Raw genomic sequence first — 20,999 nt, 5'->3', positions numbered from 1 at the left:
TCTCAGATATTAGCTGTTAGGCTATATACTTTCCATATATCATGGACATGCTTATGCAATGACGTAACTTAATCTGCCTCCCCTCCTCTAATAGTACTGCAGCAGTCAATTCTCCCTCTCTCTGCCTCTGCATCTAAAAAAGTCTACTAATAGCCAATAGTTCCTACAGATTCCAGAGTTGTAGTCTTGGAAATTGACTCGTGCCTTGGGATTATTTCCTGTTTGTATTATACATTTATAATACATTTGTTTCTTTCTGTTTTACAAACATCTATAGTTTTTGTATACTGCATGCTATTGTATGTAACTTTGTACTATATTATGTTCCAATTTAATGACCATTTTCTAGCATGTTGTTTTCTTACTCTTAGACATATTGTAATTTTATCATTTTTTTATTTTAGTTATAACTCTGTCATTTGATTACTTTTGTTACTTGTACTTTTTGGAACTTTTCTCCTTAGGCCTCTGCTGAAAAAGGGCTGCTGCCCAGTTGGACTAACGCAGTTAACAAATATAAAATAATAATTAAAAAAAAAAAAAAAACAGATTTCCAAACTTCAGTGCTAAAATTGTGACAGTGGGAAATATTAGTCTCCCAAAATCAACTTTAAGTTTTAAGTTTTTGGTGGTATACAACCCAGTAGCACCATTTTCTTGTTTTTCTTCTTCTTATTTTTTTCTTGGAAAATAAAAACATGGTCAATGCATTATTCCCCATGCAGCACTGTTCATAAAATCAAGTTTCTTAGCAATGAACAGTGACAGGGGCTACATTTACCCAAGTCATCATTAGATATTAAGAAAACCATCATATTTTCAATTGTTATCCCCGAGTTGTAGAAAAGTGTATGTTTTTCTCCCCCATGTCTCATTATGATACTGGGGAAGGCCAGTACTATAATATTAACCTCTCAGGATTAGACAGTTACAGATAATGAACTGACAATATCATCTTATGAAATAATAATAATAATAATAAAATGCTAGCCCCTTATTTTCTCTGGCCACAGTTCTGTATTTAGGCCCTTTGTCCTTGGGAGAGGATCAGTAGCCCTCTTCCACATAAACTGTACTAAACCATGTCTCATAGAGCAAATGTATGAATAACAGGTTTGGTTTAAGTGACATTTATACAATAAGAGGTCATAAGCATTCCAAAACCGGAATGCTGATTGGATAGCCAATCGGCATGCCCATTGTAAATTGAGCATATATCAATAGAAAAAATGTCTGGGCACTGAAGTACCATTCAGTGGCTAGACTTTCTGTTGGTATATATTGGGGATAGAGCAAGATATGAAAAAATATACATTCTGCAAAACCAAAGAAATAGAAATATACCTGTTTTTCCTTGTTTCTGTGTTGTCCCTATTAAAATCTATTTTTAAATGAGAAAAGAAACAGGATCAAAGATTCTTTTTTCTCTGTTGCTTCCCCTGCACTGCACTGATGTACTGTGCAAGCTTGGCAATGCAAATTCCATATACATATGTAGTACATCAGCCTACAGAAGGAAACACAGAAAAAAACTGAAGTGTCATTATGCAACGACATTATTTAAGAAAGTTAAGCAATTTCTTTCTTAAATAATATCATTGTATAATAGCAATAGTCCAGTCCTATGTGTGGGTATATCAGAATTTACCCATATTTGGCTTTGTTTAATCACTCTCTCTTAGCCCTTGTGATTAAACCATAACAAATGTGGGTAACCCCTGTTGTCCCGGTCCCCTTCAATAAAAACATCACACCGAATGACATTTGACGACCTTTATTAAACTTCTATAAACTATGATTGTTGACAAATATTCATTAATTTCAACCAAAACATGATATAGGTGAAAATAACATCCATGTAACATTAGCATAGGACAGCGTGACCCAACTCATCCTGAGAAGTAAGCAGCATCCATACCTCCACTCTCTTACTTATGAAGCAGCGTACCACTCACTTCAGTTACCATTTATTGAATTACCTCCAACCAAATAAGCAGCTTACCTCTGCTTGCTTATTTACTTATCAAGCAGCGCAACTGCTCACTTGCCTTTCCTAACTTAATGAATTAAACATCCACCACCAGAAGGGGAAGAGAAGAGGGCAAGCCTGTCCCTTTTCTCCGCCCACCAGCCTGACCATGCTGTTACCTTCTGTCTAACCAACTTCCAAAAACCTAACCATCATTAAAAGGCATTAAGCCAAACATCATTCGGTGTACCCCATCCTGCGTAACCAAACTGCATCCATAGCATCACCTGTCAAATTCCTATCACATACATAACAAAATTACATACATAACAAAATTAGCCCATTGCCTAAGAAGCTGAAAGCAAAACATTGATCCCTCCAATGCTAAAGTAACCAACCATAACTTTATAACTTAGCACACTCACTGTGTATGAGTGAAATACTCAATTTACCCAACTACCATACCAATAAAAACTTCATAATGATACTTAGGTCAACACCAGCCAGCTAGACAACCAAACACTAAGCCCACTGCCACTTGAACCATGCAGAAGCACTTAACTGCTAAGCCCTTCCCAAAGACCAAATAAACACAGTAAATCACCCAGCACTCTTAACTTGAAATTACCTCCTTAAATCACCGATCCCCTATTGACGTTACAACTGTGACTCCAGTATTACACACCTTGCTAACATTCCACAAAGACTGTAAAGGGCTACAATGCCACATGTAATCATGCCAGTAGGAATAATTTCAAATATTGCCATCACAAACTTAGAAAGATAAGATCTGAATTTACTGGGGAAAAAAAACTAACTCCAACTCTCAATGATCTGACACTAACTGCCAGAAAAAAAACAGTATTTTATAAAAAAGGACCAAATTATAAAACCAAAATTCAGTCATCCTGGAAAACTGTACAGTAGAAATATACTCCGTCCCCCGAGTCCCCTATAAACCGTGTGAGTTGGCAATGAGGCTGCCCCAGTGAGAAACAGACTCCCCCGCTAAGCGACCTCCTGACCAAAGTCTGCCAGGGTCCACAACAGTATACAACTTAAGATAACACTATACAACAGTTAGTCACACAGCTTAGGCATATGCAAGGCTGAGGAGAAGGAAACTGAAATGTCTGTCATTTTCTAACTGCAGTCAGATTTGCCAAAAACCACAATTTTATGAAAAACAGCCCAAATACTAGATGAAAATCTGTACAATTGCAGGGTATGCCCCAAACCATTAATTACCCCATCCCTGACCCAGCTGCTCTGTTCTCATATCCACCCTCAAACCACATCAAATGGAAAATCAGCAAAGGGGTGGAAGAGCAAAAAAAAAAATATATACAGACCACCTGCCGATGACCAACCCACCATCAACTGTTGACCTGAGGCCTACCTACTCTCCTGCAATACCTACAGGTCGTCTCAGATGGAACCTTGCCTTAGCAAGTTCACATAAAAAAATGTGACTCCTACTCCAGTTACACTTGCCTAAAACCCTTTAAACCCATCCCTACCCTTACCTCATTTCCTCCCAATCATCCCTCATTCCTATTTAACCCTCTCCTCCCCTTATCCTCCTAATTCATACTACTCTATTTATCTAGCCCCACTTGAAGATGTCCCTGGACAAATCAGTCTGTTCCAAACCTCATTTATACTCACATTCATTTGTGGATTATTGCTTAAACATTCCACCATCACTTGATGCATTATTTAATCTGCAGTTTACAGAACAATATTCTGGAAGTGCACATTTACTTCCTGCTTCTAGGAAATGTTGATGTATAATGACTGTGAAGACAGGCACAGTTAGTATCTTCTTCTTCTTTTGGCTTTTCCCAGTTAGGGGTCGCCACAGTGGATCACCTTGTCTGCTCATGATTGGCAGTAGAGTTTTACAGTGTCGAGTTGCCAGCTCGGCGTCCAACCTTCCACAGAAGGCACACACATGCACGCACTTATGCCAAGGGACAATTTAGAGTGTCCAATCCACCTACAGCATGTCTTTGGGTTAAAACCCACCACTCTCTCTGCTGATCAACTCCCCGCCGAAAACCTTCAACAATCAGCTGATGCTATTGCCCACCCAGTATCAATACTAATTAATCAGTTAGTATAAAAAAAAAAAAAAAAAAAAATAGTAAAACATACTTATTTGAGAGTGAAAGGGTGGTTTTGTTTATTACAGGTGCTGGATGTTAGCAAGAAGTGGCATAATCAAATTTCTCAAAAAACAAAACAAGCAAAAAAAAAAACAGTCAAGTATCAGTATCTTCCCATCTACCTGTAAGAACAACCATCATACCCTCTCAGCCACACTTTCTTATCCAGAGTTACAGGAGTACCTTGTTTATTGAACTTGGAGACAAGTCTTACCTATCTGAAACTAGCCAGCACCTGAACAACATAGTACTACTAATAATAATACATTTCAAAGGGTGCTGTTGCTTTAATGCATTTCTATGGGCATTTTAACACATGAATTACATTCAGTTCAGCTTGTCAGGCTGGGTCCTCACTTGTACAAGAAACTCCACAACATGTTTCTGTGAATATGAAAGTTTAATTAAACGAAAAGAAGAATATTATATGGATTCAGTGTGTGAAATCATCATTTGGGATAAAATATACTGAGCGTTCAACATTTTGTGTGCATGGTATATTATTTAACATCTTGTAGCAAATTATTCAGACATAACCACATTATGGGCATTTGTTGAAATGGAAACAGTTGCTAAATATGCAGCCTTTAATCTGTGAAAATACAAGCAAATCAAAATAAATCAAGCAGTTTCACCTTAATAATTTTATCAAGGGTCTGTTAACTGACTTATTCTCAGTCAGTCTTTTACAATGAGCTAAGTCAAACTATGTATTTTCAAATTATTGTTTACTGGTGTCTTAAGAAAAATATATTTACTTTCTTATCAAGTCCACATTGCTTTTAGGAAATGTTGCAATTCAAAATTCTTCTGCATAAAATTCCATTTATTTTTCTACTCTGTGCATGTCTCCACTCTTAACTTTTCCTGTAACCCATTCTAACCCTGTAAATCTTAAATGGCATTCAGTTTGTGCAGCCAATAGATTGGCTGAGGTGGTGTAGCGGTTACCATTGCCACCTCACAGCAAGAGGTTCTCTGGTTCGATCCTCGGCTGGGGTGCCTTCTGTGCAGAGTCTGCATGCCCTCCCTGTGGTCATGTGGGTTTCCAGCGGGTGCTCCAGTTTCCTCCCACATCCCAAAGACATGCTGTAGGTTTTGGACACTCTAAATTGGTCCTAGGCATGAGTGTGTGCATATGTGTGCCTTCCGTGGAAGGCTGTGTGCTGGGCTAGCAACTCGACAATGTAAAACTCCACTGCCAATCATGAGCAGACAGGTGATCCGCTGTGGCGACCTCTAGCCGGGAAAAGCCGAAAGAAGAAGAAGTTTGTGCAGCCAATAAATGTTTGTTTCTGGCATTTCTGGTCCTAACAGACATAATGTCAAAAGTTCCGTGATTCTAGAGGCAAAGAATTCTGTGGTGTTTCATGTACTGTATATTACATGCCACACAAATAAGTTGCAAATAAGGTTTGTCCCAAATAAATAACTGGTGCCAAAATCATGGGCAAAAACTAAATGCCAAAAATGCATTATTGCATCGTTTGGGAAGTCATCCATCCCAGGGAACTACCACATGATCAATACACCCCTAAGAGTTGATCTAGTTGTTCAGGATTTGGGAACTTATGTGGACATTGACCTAACATTTGACCAACATGTGCCCATTGTTGTAAGAAAGTCCTTGTCTATTGCATAGCTTATAAACAAAGGGATTATGTCTAGGTCTGGGTTTGCTGTTGTCCCCGTTTACTCAACCCTCATTAGTCTATTCTTTGAATATAATACCCACTTTAACATGTATCTATCCGGACACATGCAAAAATTGGAACACCCACAGAGATGCCATACTAGAAGGATAAAAGGTCTAAATAACATATCCTTCATGGACAGACTCAAAGCCCTGTCACTATACTAGGTATCATACAGACTGCAAAGAGGTGACCTGTGTCTGGTAAACAAGGTATCCACTAAAGATAACCACAAAGTAGCTTCCTGTGCCAAGAAACTAAGAACCAAAATAAAATGCACCAGTCCCACAAGCCACATGTCCAAGCTCTCAAGAATTGCACAAGGTGGTGAAATAAAGAAAGAACTTTATTAGAATTAAGCTCTTTCATCCAAAAAACAGAACTTCAACAAAATCTTGTGGAATTCTTCAGAGTTAGTATGTGTGGCTTGTGGCACTGGCACATTTCATTTTGGTTCATTAAGACATCCTCTGGCCCAATATTGATGGAGTTAACTTCACATCAGCAAATCAAATGGCTTCAGAAATACTTGGTATAGGGATCTGAACCTCTTCTGCTTCACCAACAGAATGGTTTGGAAGGACAGGTATTTCTCATAGTAGATACTGCTGCTCTAGAACAGACTCCCCAACCACATAAAACAAAGTTAATTTGTCCATATACAAGCGCAACTTGGATCTACCAATGAGAAACAGAAAATTTACCCTAGGAATGCCCCCCCCTGTACTACTAATGGATAGAGGCAGATCCTAAATGCTTGGTATAATCTCACTTATTCTTATTAGGGGTAATATATAATTATCGACCATGGAGTGGGTCAGGCCAAATTCTAACCAAATAGGATAGGTTAATTCAAGTACAAAAAGGGAAATTGTCTAGGCTTAAAATGGCCTGCAAGGGCAGCTGACCTAGTAGTTTCCAGTGAACCGTTAAATAAATTAGAGTTGCAGATTTGGCACCTGGGTGTGCCTTATCAAAAATGGAGCCTTCTACACCTTCATCTTTGGAGCCATAACTTGATGCTGTAATAACTACAAAAAGATTCAAAGATGCAAGCCAAATACAGCTAAGTTACAATTAATATTTCCATAATGAAAGTTTGGGTAGAATTCCAAAGGATTTGCTCTCAGTGCAAGTCACCACTTACACTGAGCGCAGGCTGAGAGGAAGTCTTTTGGAATTTGGCCCCATATATATGAATTAATACCTTAGAAATTACACTGTAAGAGAGCCTATCTAGTAAGTCATGACAAGAATGTTCAAGGCTGATTTCTCTCATTAGCATCAGAGGGTTTGGTCATCTTTTTCTTACTTGGCATTCAAATTCTTGCAGCTCATCTGCCCACGAGTCACTTGAATACACAAACTGTGTTTGTAATAAAACTTTCTTTTGAGTTTGTGCAACATAGCAGTGTAAGGCAAGCAGCTATCAATACATATCTATTGATCAAAGGTGTGGGAGCAGTGCTGTCACTTTTTTTTGGGGGGGGGGGGTGGAAGCACAAAAAGCCCTCCCCTGAAAAAAAAAAACATTTTTGTATTTGCTCTGATTTTATACCATGAACTGAGTGATTGGATTGTCAGCTAGCTGGTGAAATCAAGCAGCATGTGTTCAAATAATGAGTAGATCCAGTGCATTTATTATGTAGTTACGTCTACATCGCTTTTTTTTCTCACTTAGCTCATTCTTCATCTCTTTATGCTGTTTGTCACTGATGTGTCAAAATAACAATAATTCACTTATTCATCATGCAGACAATGCAAGATAGGCACTGGGTGGCAGTGAAGAGTTACCGAATAGCTGGGTAGCTACAGCAGAGCTGGTGAGGGAGACGGCTAGAAAGGTGCTTGGTGTGACATCTGGACAGAGGAAGGAGAACAAGGACACCTGGTGGTGAAACGAGGAAGTACAGGAGAGTATACAGAGAAAGAGGTTGGTGAAAAAGAAGAGGGATTGTCAGAGAGATGAAGAAAGTAGACAAACTTATAAGGAGATGAGGCGTATGGTAAAGAGAGAAGTGGCAAAGGCTAAGGATAAGGCGGATGGAGAGTTGTATGAAAGGATGGACATACCTGATGAATCTGGGCATCTTGGGGCAATGCAGCAATTGCCTCATGTACACAGACAACTCTCTCCTCCTACCACCCAACACTACAACCTGTGAGAGATGCACTTATATAGCCAAACTGGAAGCAAAGCTCTCTTCACCCAAGACTGGACTAGACAGTCAAGAGGAGAAGGTAAACACTTGCACCACACCACAGTCATCACATAGTCCCTCAAAACCTACACCACCAAAACACACACATAGAAACACAAAACACACACCTACATTCATGGTGGCTCTCAATAAAAACCTGCCCAAGCATCAGGGACATCCAAAGCATAAACGCAAGCAAACTCCACCCCCCAACACAACCCAAATGACACATAGCCCACAAACTCAGTGTGCCACTCAACCACAGCCCATAAGGCATAACAACATACCCAACACTCTAGTCATAGGTGACTCTATAGTCAGGCACACTGATGTTCCACTCACTAGACTAAACAAGGAGAAAGTTACTGTCAGCTGCCTGTCAGGTGCCAGGATCCGCCATATAACGCATGCACTCAGGTCACTCCACAATAAGTACAAATATGACACTGTCATTGTCCATGTTGGTGTGAATGACCTGAGACGCACTCCCTGGACTACATGAAAAGAGACATGGAGGAGCTCTCCGATCTTGTATCCCAGGCAGGTATGACCCTAACCCTGAGTAGCATCCTGCCATCACCCAGAATGATACCACAGTACAAAGACATAATGATTGACTTCAACAATTGGCTAAGCTTCTGGTGTCATTCTAAGGGGATCCAGTATTTGTCTGCCTGGGACAACATGATCGACAGTCCACGATGCTTTGCCAAAGATGGCATGCACCTGTCGCCCTTAGGATTCCGGATACTGGCTAAGGCTCTTGCCACCCCTATAGTGCCTTTTTTAGGCAAGGTTCAAATGACAAATTCACCACCATAACAGGTACAAGCGAGCAAAATCTGAGGGTAATGCTACTCAATGCTAGAAGTCTAAACCTCAAAATGCACTCACTCGAGGCACTCCTTATCCTGAAAAGTGATTTTCTAAAGGTTTTTCCATGTTGCAAAATGTGTACACGTCATACAGGCTTTATCCATTAGAACATTTTAAAATTTTCTGCCTTTTTTCTGAAAAAAAACCCATCAAATTTTTTCTTTTTACTTTTTTTGCAAAGAAAGGAGTATTTTCCAATATCTGGCATATTTCTGGCATAGCCATCAAAATGCCCCAATTTTTCTCTATTACCTTCTTTCCCTGCTCAGTTCTTGAGTTATAAGTTGTTAGATATCTTATTACTTCTGTTTTACATACATTCAATGGTGGGCTTTGTTGCCTGATGTTAAATGCCACCATATTATTAACTTTTCTGGCTTCTAAAGTTTCATTTACATATTGGTTTACCATTCTGTACGAGTAACCCCTTTCTAAAAATTCAGTAGCCATATCATCTAATAGTTCTTTACAAACTTCATCATTAGTACTCAACCTACTTACCCATAACATTTGAGATTTTATTATTCCTTTAAATATATGCGGTGGATGCATACTGTTCTTATGTACATATCTACTAACTTGTACTTCTTTTTAATGTACACTAGTCTCAATACTTTCACCCTTTCTTTCTACAGTTACATTCAAAAAGGATATCTTTTTTGGTGAGCAAACTATTTTAAACCGGAAAAAGGATGTAGTACTCTCTAGGTATCGTACACAACTTCTTAATGTGTCCTCAGTCCCTTTCCACAACCAAAAAACAATCTACATATCTGCCATAATATAATATATTCTCTTTCCCCTCATTCTCTGCACCAAACATCATGTTCTTTTCCTATTGATGCATTACTAAGTTAGCATCGGTGTTAGCCACTGCTGTACCCATGGCTACACCTGCTATCTGTAGATACGGTTCCTCATCCAACAAAAACACATTCTTTGTCAGAACTATATCTAATAGGTGGCATATATTCTCTATCTCTCCCGCTTGTATGTCTGTTTCCTCATTTAGGAAACTACGGATTGCCTCTATCCAATATTCATTGGGTATAACCGTAAAGAGGGAATCTACATCTAATGTAGCAAAAATAAAGTCTACATTACCTTTAGATATATGCCAGCTATTTAATTCTTGTAAAAAAATCATTAGTATCTTTTAAGTTACCATTACATAAAGGCATATATTTGCTTAAACTTTCCTAAAGGTACACCGATACTGGTTCAGTAATCCACCCCTTCCTGATACTATTGGTCTCATTGGGGGGGGGGGGGGTTAATGATTTATGCAGTTTTGGTATACCATATATAATCGGTATTTTAAGACATGATACTGTAAAAAAGTTAAACAATTCTGTTAATAAACCATTATTAAATTGCATGTCATAAATTGCCATATTATACTCACTAATACGCACCTTTATCTCCTGAAAAGTGATTTTTCTAAAGGTTTTTCCATGTTGCAAAAATGTGTACATAGCAGTCACATAATCTTCTTTATCCATTAGAACTATTACTCCGTCTTTGTTGGCCTGCTTAATTACTATTTGATCATTCATCATTAATTGCTGTAACCCTCTACTCTCTTGGCCTGTCAAATTATAATATTTATTTTCTAATTTTTTACATACAATTGCCTTAGTTCATTTTCACAAATATCATGAAAGCTGTAACTATAGGGTAGCTAGTTGGTATAAACACACTTTTCCTTTTACATACATCATTTAAACTATTACTTTGACTTTCTTTAAAGATTAACTTTAAATTAATTCTTCTAGCAAACATTTTTAAGTCTGTTAAAACATCAACAATAGTGTCCATGTAAGTAGATATGAACTTCATTCCCTTTTGTAATAGTGTCTCATGTTCTGTTACTAAGGCAAAACTTGAAAGATTTACAATACCTGTTGGTGCCTTAATCAGCGTCTTGCTGTTTTGTTCTGAGCAAACGGGCTGCTGTTCTTTTGTTTCACCGTATTGCCCATATGCTTGCCCGGTTGTTCTTGTAAGGGACGGTCCCTGATAGGTTTTTGTAAATTTATATTAATTTTCTTGGCTACTTCCAGCCAAAATGGTGTTTTAAAAAATCCATCTTCTTAGTTGCCGTTTTATCTGCCATTTCTTTCGGGTCTACTGCTACGTTTGGTGATGCATGTGAATTATCCATAACACGCTGCAATGTAGGAGTATTTTGAAGCTCCTTTACCCCATCTTTCACTATATGCTCTCGACTCTGTTCTCTTGAGCCTAATCTTTCACCTTCTCATTCTCGCGTTGTTCCCTTGAATATCTCTCCTTTCTGATTTTGTGTCATTCGCACACTCATCACCTCATGAATATTCATATTGTCTCTACTAGCTACACTCATTACCATTATTTGATCTAAACAGTACATTTCCCCTTTCCGATTATTTATAGCTGCATTAGTTCTTACCATTTTCGGCCAAAAGAAGATGTGCCCCATCTTAAAATCATTAATGTCTCTCAGCAATTTTTGTTTTTTTGTAGATTCCAGTTTACTATCTAATTACTGCAATCTATTTAACATCAATTGATAGTCATGTGCTACACCGGAGAAATGCAAATTCTCACACAGTTCATGTTCCAGTTTCAATATTTCATTTATCATTTCTGACTCTATTGGTGCAAAAAAGTCATTCATCAGTAGCATATAATCACTACTCAATTTAAGATTTAATTGTTGCCATTTCTTTAAAAGTTCAGGGTATGTATTAGCATAGGATGGCATGGTTTTAATTCGCAAGCCTCTTGGTACTATTCCCAGCTCCAGATAAGCATTAAAGCTTAGTCGCTGCCATTGGAGCCATTTGAAGGCTTGAACCTTCCTTTCCAAAACCAGTATACGCTCAGTAAAACCTTCCATCTGCTGGGGAGCGATTCTACTGTAGTAGTTGCTATTTGTAATAATGGATTACCTTCTCTTGTATGACGAGCCTGCGAATGACACAAAATCAGAAAGGAGAGATATTCAAGGGATATTCAATGAAAGGCAAGCGGTATGGACTGGACCTGAAACTCCTGCAACACCAACCTCCATAAAATAAGATCCGTATGCTTTCCTTTTTTTTTTTTTTTTTTTTGGAAACTAACTTAAGCAGTCATATCTTCACCACTCAGCTGAGCCGCAAGTCTGATGTGACCACCCCACCAATGAAAACCAGCATGCTCCCCCCAACAAAGTACTTGATCATTACTCAAACTGCATGGACCATCGCCATACTAATGAACCTGAGCAACATCTGCAGCCCCCATGGCTCACAAACAACAAAAAAACACACAATGACAGTCAAGGCTACTAAACAAATAAATCAGGGACGACCATACGCCATGACTCCATCCTACCCTGGGGGTCTGTTTTTTATTTATTTATTTATTTATTTATTTATGTAATTTGCTTTACTGCAACGGATTGTTTTAACAGCTGACCTTATATTTTGTAACCACCATAGCAACAACTGCCTGGAATGATACTGTGAAGGCCTTCCCTTCTCAAAGGACTCTAAACACCCCTGACAACAGAACATACATTACAGACACAAAGCCAAGTCGACGACATATATATATATATATATATATATATATATATATATATATATATATATACACACACATATATATATATATATATATATATATATATATATATATCACCCCATCCCTGACCCAGCTGCTCTGTTCTCATATCCACCCTCAAACCACATCAAATGGGAAATCAGCAAAGGGGAGGAAGAGCAAAAAAAAAATTAAATATACAAACCACCTACCGATGACCAACCCACCATCCATTGTTGACCTGAGGCCTACCTGCTCTCCTGCAATACCTACAGGTCGTCTCAGATGGAACCTTGCCTTAGCAAGTTCACATCAAAAAATGTGATTCCTACTCCAGTTACACTTACCTAAAACCCTTTAAGCCCCTCCCTACCCTTACCTCATTTCCTCCCAATCATCCCTCATTCCTATTTAACCCTCTCCTCCCCTTATCCTCCTAATTCATACTACTCTATTTATTTAGCCCCACTTGAAGATGTCTCTGGACAAATCAGTCTGTTCCAAACCTCATTTATACTCACATTCATTTGTGGATTATTGCTTAAACATTCCACCATCACTTGATGCATTATTTAATCTGCAGTTTACAGAACAATATTCTGGAAGTGCACATTTACTTCCCTCTTCTAGGAAATGTTGATGTATAGTGACTGTGAAGACAGACACAGTTAGTAAAAAAAAAAGTAAAACATATGTATTTGAGAGTGGAAGGGTGGTTTTGTTTATTTCAGGTATTGGATGTTAGCAAGAAGTGGCATAATCAAATTTCTCTAAAGACAAAACAAGCAAAAGAAAACAGACAAGTATCAGTATCTTCCCATCTACCTGTAAGAGCAACCATCATACCCTCTCAGCCACACTTTCTTATCCAGAGTTACAGGAGTACCTTGTTTATTGAACTTGGAGACAAGTCTTACCTATCTGAAACTAGCCAGCACCTGAACAACATAGTACTACTAATAATAATGCATTTCAAAGGGTGCTATTGCTTTAATGCATTTCTATGGGCATTTTAACAAATGAATTACATTCAGTTCAGCTTGCCAGGCTGGGTCCTCACTTGTACAAGAAACTCCACAACATGTTTCTGTGAATATGAAAGTTTAATTAAACGAAAAGAAGAATATTATATGGATTCAGTGTGTGAAATCATCATTTGGGATAAAATATACTGAGCGTACCACATTTTGTGTGCATGGTATATTATTTAACATCTTGTAGCAAATTATTCAGACATAACCACATTATGGGCATTTGTTGAAATGGAAACAGTTGCTAAATATGCAGCCTTTAATCTGTGAAAATACAAGCAAATCAAAATAAATCAAGCAGTTTCACCTTAATAATTTTATCAAGGGTCTGTTAACTGACTTATTCTCAGTCAGTCTTTTACAATGAGCTAAGTCAAACTATGTATTTTCAAATTATTGTTTACTGGTGTCTTAAGAAAAATATATTTACTTTCTTATCAAGTCCACATTGCTTTTAGGAAATGTTGCAATTCAAAATTCTTCTGCATAAAATTCCATTTATTTTTCTACTCTGTGCATGTCTCCACTCTTAACTTTTCCTGTAACCCATTCTAACCCTGTAAATCTTAAATGGCATTCAGTTTGTGCAGCCAATAGAGTGGCTGCGGTGGTGCAGTGGTTACCGTTGCCACCTCACAGCAAGAGGTTCTCTGGTTCGATCCTCGGCTGGGGTGCCTTCTGTGCAGAGTCTGCATGTCCTCTCTGTGGTCATGTGGGTTTCCTCCGGGTGCTCCGGTTTCTTCCCACATCCCAAAGACATGCTGTAGGTGGATTGGATGGTTTACTATTGAAATGTCAAACGGCACTACATCGACTGTACTATAGTCGAACACGGAAGTTCGAAAATAGTAATTTCGATGTCAAAAAAACAATCTAGGAATGGTTTTAACATGGGTCGAGGTAGGTGTTCAGTATTATTCAGAACTACAAACATCTCTCCTACCTCGACCCATGTTAAAACACAGTCCTAGATTGTTTTTTTGTCGTCGACATTACTATTTTCGAACTTCCGTGTTCGACTATAGTACAGTTGATGTAGTGCCATACGACATTTCAATAGTAAACCGGATTGGACACTCTAAATTGGCCCTGTGCATGAGTGTGTGCATGTGTGTGCCTTCCATGGAAGGCTGTGTGCCGGGCTGGCAACTCAACAATGTAAAACTCCACTGCCAATCATGAGTGGACAGGTGATCCGCTGTGGCGACCCCTAACCGGGAAAAGCCGAAAGAAGAAGAAGTTTGTGCAGCCAATAAATGTTTGTTTCTGGCATTTCTGGTCCTAACAGACATAATGTCAAAAGTTCAGTGATTCGAGAGGCAAAGAATTCTGTGGTGTTTCATGTACTGTATATTACATGCCACACAAATAAGTTGCAAATAAAGTTTGTCCCAAATAAATAACTGGTGCCAAAATCATGGGCAAAAACTAAATACCAAAAATGCATTATTGCATCGTTTGGGAAGCCATCCATCCCAGGGAACTAGCACATGATCAATACACCCCTAAGAGTTGATCTAGTTGTTCAGGATTTGGGAACTTATGTGGACAGTGACCTAACATTTGACCAACATGTGCCCATTGTTGTAAGAAAGTCCTTGTCTATTGCATAGCTTATAAACAAAGGGATCATGTCTAGGCCTGGGTTTGCTATTGTCCCCCTTTACTCAACCCTCATTAGTCCATTCTTTGAATATAATACCCACTTTAGCAAGTATCTGTCCAGACACATGCAAAAACTGGAACACCCACAGAGATGCCATACTAGAAGGGTAAATGGCCTAAATAACATATCCTTCATTGACAGACTCAAAGCCCTGTCACTATACTAGGTATCATACAGACTGCAAATAGGTGACTTGTGTCTGGTAAACAAGGCATCCACTGAAGACAACCACAAAATAGCTTCCTGTGCCAAGAAACTAGAACCAAAATAAAAATGCACCAGTCCCACAAGCCACATGTCCAAACTCTCAAGAATTCTACAAGGTGGTGAAATAAAGAAAGAACTTTATTAGAATTAAGCTCTTTCATCCAAAAAACAGAACTTCAACAGAATCTTGTGGAATTCTTCAGAGTTAGTATGTGTGGCTTGTGGCACTGGCGCATTTCATTTTGGTTCATTAAGACATCCTCTGGCCCAATATTGATGGAGTTAACTTCACATCAGCAAATCAAATGGCTTCAGAAATACTTGGTATAGGGATCTGAACCTCTTCTGCTACACCAACAGAATGGTTTGGAAGGACAAGTATATCTCATAGTATATACTGCTGCTCTAGAACAGACTCCCCAACCACATAAAGCAAAGTTCATTTGTCCATATTCAAGCGCAACTTGGATCTACCAATGAGAAACAGAAAATTTACCCTAGGACTGCCCCCCGTACTACTAATGGATAGAGGCAGATCCTAAATGCTTGGTATAATCTCACTTATTCTCATTAGGGGTAATATATAATTATCGACCATGGAGTGGGTCAGGCCAATCTCTAACCAAATGGGATAGGTTAATTCAAGCACAAAAAGGGAAATTGTCTAGACTTAAAATGGCCTGCAAGGGCAACTAACTTAGTAGTTTTCAATGAACCTATAAATAAATTAGAGTTGCAGATTTGGCACCTGGGTGTGCCTTAGCAAAAATGGAGCCTTCCACACCTTCATCTTTGGGGCCATAACTTGATGCTATAATAACTACAAAAAGATTCAAAGATGCAAGCCAGATACAGCTAAGTTACAATTAATATTGCAATAATGAAAGTTTGGGTAGGATTCCAAAGGATTTGCTCTCAGTGCAAGTCACCACTTACACTGAGAGCAGGCTGAGAGGAAGTCTTTTGGAATTTGGCCCCATATATATGAATTAATACCTTCAAAATTACACTGTAAGATAGCCTCTCTAGTAAGTCATGACAAGAATGTTCAAGGCTGATTTCTCTCAATAGCATCAGAGGGTTTGGTCATCTTTTTCTTACTTGGCATTCAAATTCTTGCAGCTCATCTGCCCACGAGTCACTTGAATACACAAACTGTGTCTGTAATAAAACTTTCTTTTGAGTTTGTGCAACATAGCAGTGTAAGGTAAGCAGCTATCAATACATATCTATTGATCAAAGGTGTGGGAGCAGTGCTGCCACTTTTTTCTTGGGGGGGGGTGGAAGCACAAAAAGCCCTCCCCTGAAAAAAAAAACATGTTTGTATTTGCTCTGATTTTATACCATGAAATGGGTGATTGACAGCTAACTGGTGAAATCAAGCAGCATGTGTTCAAATAGTAGATCCAGTGTATTTTATTATGTAGTTACGTCTATATCGCTTTTTTTCTCACTTAGCTCATCCTCCATCTCTTTATGTTGTTTGTCACTGATGTGTCAAAATAACAATAATTCACTTATTCATCATGCAGACAATGCAAGATAGGCACTGGGTGGCAGTGAAGAGTTACCGAATAGCTGGGTAGCTACAGCAGAGCTGGTGAGGGAGACGGCTAGAAAGGTGCTTGGTGTGACATCTGGACAGCGGAAGGAGGACAAGGGCACCTGGTGGTGAAATGAGGAAGTACAGGAGAGTATACAGAGAAAGAGGTTGGTGAAAAAGAAGTGGGATTGTCAGAGAGATGAAGAAAGTAGACAAAAGTATAAGGAGATGAGACGTATGGTAAAGAGAGAAGTGGCAAAGACTAAGGATAAGGCATATGGAGAGTTGTATGAAAGGATGAACAGTAAGGAGGGAGAAAAGGACCTGTACCAATTGGCTAGACAGAGGGACCGAGCTGGAAAAGATGTGCAGCAGGTAAGGATGATGAAGGATAAATAAGGAAACGTACTTACAAGCAAGGAGAGTGTGTTGAGCAGATGGAAAGAGTACTATGAGGGGCTGATGAATGAAGGGAATGAGAGAGAAAGAAGGGCGAATGATGTGGGGATAGTGAATCAGGAAGTGCAGTGCATTAGCAAGGAGGAAGTAAGGACAGCTGTGAAGAGGATGAAGAATGGAAAGGTTGTTGGTCCAGATGACATGCCTCTGGAAACATGGAGGTGTTTAGGAGTGATGGCAGTGGAGTTTTTAACCAGACTGTTTAATTAAATCTTGGAAAGTGAGACGATGCCTGAGGAGTGGAGAAGAAGTGTTTTGGTACTGATTTGGAAGAATAAGGGTAATGTGCAGAGCCGTAGTAACTACAGAAAGATAAAATTGATCAGTCACGGCATGAAGTTATGGGAAAGAGTAGTGGAAGCTAGGTTAAGAAGGGAGGTGATGATTAGTGAGTAACAGTATGGTTTCATGGTGGGAAGGAGCACTACAGATGCGATGTTTGCTCTGAGAGTGTTGATGGAGAAGTATAGAGAAGGTCAGAAGGAGTTGCATTGTGTCTTTGTGGACTTGGAGAAAGCATATGGCAGGGTGCCTAGAGAGGAGTTGTGGTATTGTATGAGGAAGTCAGGAGTGGCAGAGAAGTATGCAAGAGTGGCACAGGATATGTACAAGGGTAGTGTGACAGTGGTGAGGTCTGCAGTAGGAATGACGGATGTGTTTAAGGTAGTGTTGGGATTACATCAAGGATCAGCTCTGAGCCCTTTCTTATTTGTAATGGTGATGGACAGGTTGACAGACGAGATCAGACAGGATTCTCCATGGACTATGATGTTTGCAAATGACATTGTGAGAGTAGGGAAACATATTGAGGAGACCCTGGAGAGGTGGAGATATGCTCTAGAGTGGAGAGGAATGAACGTCAGCAGGAATAAGACAGAATATATGTGTGTGAATGAGAGGGAGGATAGAGGAATGGTGAGGATGCAGGGAGTAGATTTGGTGAAAGTAGATGAGTTTAAATACTTGGGATCAACAGTTCAGAGTAATGGTGAGTGTGGAAGAGAGGTGATGAAGAAGATATACAGGCAGGGTGGAGTGGGTGGAGAAGAATGTCAGGAGTGATTTGTGACAGACGAGTACCAGTAAAAGTGAAAGGGAAGGTATACAAGAGGGTAGTTTGACCAGCTATGTTATATGGGTTGGAGACGGTGACACTGACAAAAAGGCAGGAGTCAGAGCTGGAGGTGGCAGAGCATTGGGTGTGACAAGATAGACAGGATTAGGAATCAGTAAATTAGAGGGTCAGCTCAGGTTGGACGGTTTGCAGGTAAAGCCAGAAACGTGAGGTTGCATTGGTTTGGACATGTGCTGAGGAGGGATGCTGGGTATATTCTGAAATGGATGCTAAAGATGGAGCTGCCAGGTAAGAGGAAAAGAGGAAGGCCTAAGATAAGGTTTATGGATGTGGTGAGAGAGGACATGCAGGTGGTTGGTGTGACAGAAAAAGATGCAGAGGACAGGAAGAAATGGAAACAGATGATCCGCTGTAGCGACCCCTAACAGGAACAGCTGAAAGAAGAAGAAGATCATGCAGACAATTCTGTGCTACTGTACTCCTATATGCATTATTATTATTATTATTATTATTATATTTATATTATTATTATTATATTTATATTATTATTATTATTATTATTATTATTACTATCTTGTCCTACAACAGAGGGGAATAAGCAACACCAGACTTGCTTGCCTCAAAGAACAAGTGTAATATCTGGAATGTATTTTCATTTATTGTGCTAGAGTAGTTCCCTATCTTGTGACGTGTTGCTTTTTTGTTTAATTTCTACAAAATCACTATGTCATCCTCATCAACAGTCAGCTCCTATAGTTGAGCAGGCATCATTATGCTGCAGGAGGTACTTTGTTTAAAGCTAATTAGCTGTTCTTCCCTAATGGCGGGTACTTGGCTTAGAGATGAAAGTCTGTACAAATCATAACTCAGGTCACATAGCACCTTTTGCACAGCTGTTTAGCTGGAATAAGCAGTATAACAATGTGAGAATTGCTCTAAAGGGCATGCGCCATTAGTAGATCCAGAGGAAAGGGGAACGGTCTGAAATGAAAGGGCTGGTATGCAAACACAAGACCCTAGAGTCTGTGTGAGGCTGCTGTGGGCAACACATGTGACAAGGCTGTGATGTGGCACTTAGCAAGAGGTGTCGCTTTTTATGTTTGCCACATTTTAAAATAGATAGACTCTATATAACAGTTAAAAGGTGAAAGCCCTGTTTCGTTGCATTTCAAGTTATACCATGGGGGTGACCCCTCAGGTTTAAAGGGCACTATTCTTGAACAAGTATGTTTAAAGCATTGTGATATTGTGACATTTAAACATAAATTGTTATATAAAGAGTCTATCTATATTTTAAAGTATGGCACTTTAATTCCACTAGGTCTTAACATAGAATGTAACTGGAGGCATCTTATTTAATTGTTTCTATTTAAATGTTTAACTATGTAATTATTTAAATGATCCATTAATTGCTTAATTGTTATAGTATATAGTGATGTTTCTTTTTTAGCTATTTTATCCTCCTTGAAGGCATTTTGAGCAGAAGCACTAGGGTTTTATGTTTGCTGCATTTGTATATTAAAACTGTTGGATTTGTGGCCTGTTCGTTTTTTTTTTTAGATTTTTATTTGGTTTTCTTTGGTCATATATTAAATGAGTAGCGACTTTGTCCCATAGCTCTCAGCTTCTTTACTCAAGAATCAGAGGTAAAGCTGAAAATAGCAAAGAACAAAGACCCAAAAACTGGGACAATTTTTAAATATTACCCTCTTTCACTTAGAAAGTTAATAGAACAATAGTGTATGCATATGTATGCATTTTCTGAAGAATAAGAAATATGAAACTCAAATGTTTCACATTATTGACTGACTGCAACCCTCAGTGATTTATCAGTCATTTAACAATTTTTACGAAGAGCAGGGCAAAAATATGAAGTAAGATACATTATGCAAAATCAGGTACATTTCAGAGGCCTGCTCCAATCATTGTCATATAGGCATTGTATGACACAAAGACAAGTCTTATAATTGCAGTTGAAGCACTTTCACTGCTTCGAAAGCTGAGGGCTAAACCATTTAGTAGAACTTTGTTTCTGTAACCCATTAGGATCCTTTACACTTCTGCCAGTTCTGCTAACAGTGGTTACATTTCTTGTGCAGATTCTCATCAGTCCGTACTTGGCACGTAGTATAGAACAGAGTTACCTAAAACTCAAAACTGACTTTGATTCCAAACTAATAGGTATTTTACTTCATTTTAGGAGTGAGCGTAGATCTTGTTTGCTACCAATGCTTTATTTTTCATGAAAGCAAAATGTCAATAGAGTTTTAAAGTTTTATCAAGAACAACTTTCCATTTTCATTTAAAACAATCCTTCTGCCTATTAACTGCTGTTAACATTGAAACGTGTAAACTTACTGTGGTTTTGAGTCAGTAAAAATACCATGTTTGGTACTTTCAAAATGACCTAGTACAAGATGTCTACATAGGTGTTTCCCAAGAAGACAGCACACTGAGGTATCCAATACCTTCTGTGCATTCCTCTATTAACAGTGTAACTTTTCAATGACTCAACTATACCTGGATTTTACAAAATAATT

The 20,999-nt window shown here is 38.7% G+C and overlaps 1 protein-coding gene across 1 annotated transcript in view; it reads left to right on the top strand.

Annotated features, from left to right (window-relative positions):
* The window catches only part of LOC122796791 (dynein axonemal heavy chain 5-like), a 2,204,633-nt gene that overhangs the window by 380,298 nt on the left and 1,803,336 nt on the right, over positions 1-20,999 (top strand). The gene's annotated exons all lie outside the window — the stretch shown is intronic.

The sequence above is a fragment of the Protopterus annectens genome, chromosome 3.part0, assembly GCF_019279795.1.
Source record: "Protopterus annectens isolate FY-2018-M chromosome 3.part0, PAN1.0, whole genome shotgun sequence".
NCBI lineage: Eukaryota > Metazoa > Chordata > Ceratodontiformes > Protopteridae > Protopterus > Protopterus annectens.
This window is presented reverse-complemented; position numbering and strand designations above follow the sequence as displayed.